We start from the raw sequence: 4240 nt of genomic DNA on the forward strand, positions 1-4240 counted from the left end.
GGTTCCTCCCCAGCCTTCACCCCGTGCCTGGGAAAGAGTCAGGTCCCTCACACCACCGTGGGGACAGCAGAGCGGCACTCACAGCTCCGTGTCCATCTTTGATGTCACCAGCACTGCCTGCTGGGGGAGGCCTCTGCTGCACCCACCCAGCAGCCACAGTGTCCCCACCTCCAGGCCCTGACCTGGGTATCTGTGACTCAGTTCCCTCAGATGCTGGTGTTGGGGACAACTTGGCTCCCCCAGAGGAACCACAGCGCGGGACAGGTGCCATACTGGATTTTTCAGGGGAGCCTCGCCCAGAAGAGACGGGTGAAGCAGTGGGGGCCACAGTGTGAGACAGATCCTGTCGCCTGTGGTACCTGGAAGCATCTGCGTGCTGTGACAGGTGGGGACTGAGAGCCGTGCCAGGCAAGCGGACTCATCAAGCAGCAAGAAGAGGCAAGTGGAAGACTCTGCGTGGTGCACGGACACACAGACACGCTCGGCACCGGCAAGGTTCAGAGGGATCAGATTAGATTTCGGGAGGACGGCACTTTTGGGGAATGTATGCAGGTGCAAATTACCAGGATCTCAGATGGGAGTTTAGTGATACTATCAAGGTAGAGAAGGGGTAGGTGTGGACCTAGTTCCTTGCCCATGTGGGTACAGTCCCACAAGAAAGTGGCAACATGTTTAAAAGGATTGATTCGTCATTTCTAAAAACCAGACACACCCCAGGTGGTGAAATAAACCATGGTACAAGCCACAGTGGAATACTATGTAGCTGTTAAAAAGAACAAGGTGAGCACATATATAGTACAAAACTATTTCCAGGAGATGTGACCTTGAACAAATGAGTTAATCTGTGCCCTAGTTTCCTCATCTGCAAGACAATAAATTTCAATAGTAAATTATGATGCAGTGATGACCAACAGTTAGATATCAACAGCTACAACAATAGTGTCTACCTCAAAGGACCAGTGTGTGGAAAAGTATTAATATTTATATAAATTCTTAGACTAGCTGGCGCACACAGATACTATGTGCTAGTTTTTGATGTTAGAAGTGAGTTTCCAGAAGATACATTGACTGTAAAGACTCCTGTGTAGCGAAATGAGCTGTGGACTGGGTGTGTGATCCTGGTGAGGCCCTAGGTTCTGTTCCCAGCACCAGTTACAGAAACAAAAAGGCAAACCAGTCTCAGCCCAGCAAACACAAACTCCCTTGGCCAGCGCCACAGGGTGAGTGAGGGAGAGTGATCCAGGGAGGGAGCCTTCTGCTGCGGACTGAGTGCCTTTCCAGGGGGCTTGCATTTGTTTTATGATAGAAAATGCAAGAGCACAAACAAACAAACAAACAAACACTGTGAGAACTGGAGACATAAGCAAGACAAAGAATAAAGAGTTTGTTCTCTGGAAGGCACTGTCCACGCCCTCAGGCACCATCCACCTGGGGGCTGCACCGAGGATTCTGCATGGTGCCAGAAGAAAAATATTCAAACTGCAGAGGCAGCCTGGAGAGGAAGTGATAAATCCCAGCATAACATTGGCTTGGGTTTGAAGGATGAAGAAGCCGCTTCCTGGTGGGCACAGAGTTGAAAAGCAAAACTAATGTGAAATGATCAGAACCAGGTAGCTCTAGGGTTGGGGTGACTGGGAATGTTCTGTATCGGTTTTTAATTTTCATGGTCATTAGTCCGTATATGCAGTACACAACGGCAACAGTCTCACTGGGGTTGGTGCTCAGCACGTCTTGGTTCCCTTGACTTCCCTCTCCCATCTCAGTCCCCTTCCCTTTTGCAGAAGATCTGTCTCCCTGCTCCCCACTGTCCACCCTTTATTTTGCTTTTAAATTTATTTAACTGGGTTTCCCGTGTAAGAGAAGCCTGCAGTGTTTTGGCTTGTGTTCCGCTTTGCCTCACCAGTGTCCTGGTCTCAAGGTTCTGAGTCCCCAGGGGTGCATCACACAGGTCTATGGTGGCTAAAATTTGCCACCTCTGCTGCCGAGACCAGGGTGTGTTTCCCTAGACACAGGGATGCCTGGATTTCAGGAAAAGGCAGGAGGGATGGGTTGGAGAGTGCAGAGTGGGAGGAGCCCTGTGTGGCTTAGTGGGGTCCCGGGCAGGGCCCGGGCGGGGCAGCAGGAGGGCAGCCAGCCCTGGGCCCGCCCCCCCAATGAAATCCCCACCCCACCAAGGGCACAGAGGCCTTGGGACCTGCCGTCCAGGCCCACCATGGTCAGGCACATGGGGTGGGGGGCGGTCTGGCTCATCCCGGAGCCCCAGGCTGCAGGGTCCATGCTGCTAGGCCGCGGGGGCACTGGTCTGCTCCCCTGTTCTGTCTCAGACCCCAAGCGGGACCTGCTCCTCCCCCACTGTGGCCCTCAGTGGAACCGAATGATAGGTTGCTAGAGTTTACCGGTTTGATTTTAGGTTTTTAAAAATAGACATCATGTTTTAAAGCAGGAAGATCATCCCGAGGCAGAGGTGCACAGCTCCCCCGTCTCCCTATGCTCCAGACGTCCACCGTGTGGTCTGTTTGCCTCAGTGCAGGAGCCAAAGTGGACTTGGTGATTCTAACAGAAGTCCCCAGCGAGACTAGGGTTCACTGTCTGGTTGTGCAGGTTTTTACGAACATGCCCACTGTGACCCTCCACCCGTTCATTTTCTTTTATATACTTAAAAAACATGCTTTTTGAGACAGGGTCTCACTGAGTAGTTCAGGCCAGCCCGGAACTTGTGGCAATCCTCCTGTTTCAGCCTGCTGCGATGGCAGGCATGTACTCACGTCCCATCCTTCTCCTTCCTGGGGCGCTCCTGAGCCTGTGGGAGACCCCGATCTTTCCCCTGTTCCTACCGTTTTTACCTTACAGTATTTAGGTTCTTAGCAAATTTGACCACCTTTGAAATCATGTGCACAGACTCTCACACTACAGAGGTCCAAAACATACACATCTGTTTTCTATTTTCAGGTTGAATTCCTCACTTTAACAAAGGAGAGGGAAATATTGCATGATGTAGTTAAATTAGTGTATACATAGAACTTTATTCATGTATTCATTCACTTACCCATTCAACAAATCAATAAATATCCAGGGTACCTTTTTATGTGGTCGCAATGTTCTAGAGTCAGAAGGGAGAACTCACTCTGGTGATGAGAGGGCCGAATGGAATAGGAAAGAACCTAATATGAAGAAGAGTGATGCCTGGTGTTTATTGAGTACTCAATATCCTGGGTTCAAATCCCTGCACTGGCTTTTTAACTGGGATAAACAGTGTCCTGTCCTTGGCTGCAGCTTGGCCACCCTCTGGGCTGGGCTTGTCTTCCTCTCATTGGAAAAGATGATTCTTCTGAGTCTGCTCAGTGTGGACCTGGGCTCCCCGCCCCTGCTGGGATTGGGGTGTAACAGGCTATGGGGTGCCACACGCAGATATGTGACCCTCTTCATCTGTCTTTACATGGCCCTGCACAAAGATATCCAGTGCTCACGACCTGGGGGACCCGTTACATGTATGTCTTCTATACATATTAAAAGAAATACTCAACTATTCCAGTGAAGAAAACACGTGCTGCCGGGCCACTAAAATCACTGCCCACCTGCGCAGGAAAAAGGGTCTCCCTGCTGGCAGACTCCCTCCGGGTCTGCACCCCAGGATCCGCACGGCCTGGGCACATGGAAGCGCCTCGACGGAGCCTGTCCTAAGCGGCCAGCTCTGGGGTCCAAGGAAGCGGCACAGGGGCGGGGGAACGAGCCGGTCCCACAGGAGATTACCGGGCAGGACCTTGAGTCCTTCAGCAACAAATGATCTGCAGCTGCTCGGAGCTGCAGCGGCTCCGGCCTCAGCCTGGCCTGGGGCTGACACACGGAACAGGAAGAGAGCTTCACCGAGGGCCAGGCCGTGAGGGTCGCTGGGCTCGACTTCCTGACCCAGGGCGCTCAGGCCGCACACCAGGCTCGCGCCGAAACCTGGCCCTGTCGCCTCTACGCCGGCGCAGTTCTCACTTTGAGGGGCCGCTGTGCCTCCCACTCAAGAGCAGGTGGCGGAGATGAAGTTCAACTGCCCCACCCCGCCCGCTCGGAGAAGAGCTTAATCCCCGGCTCGACTGTTCGCGATCTCAGCTGTGTCGCCCGTGGCCTAGGACTGGGATTGCATCAGGCTCAGGCTGCGGTGATGGCGGCGCCAGGGTGAGTCTCCTCGGGGCCTCTGCTCGGCCGGCCGCGGGTTGGGAGGGCCTGGGCTAGCGCGCGGAGTGGGAGCCGC

Source organism: Fukomys damarensis, unplaced genomic scaffold (genome assembly GCF_012274545.1).
Source record: "Fukomys damarensis isolate Sample0158 unplaced genomic scaffold, DMR_v1.0_HiC HiC_scaffold_33, whole genome shotgun sequence".
Lineage (NCBI taxonomy): Eukaryota > Metazoa > Chordata > Mammalia > Rodentia > Bathyergidae > Fukomys > Fukomys damarensis.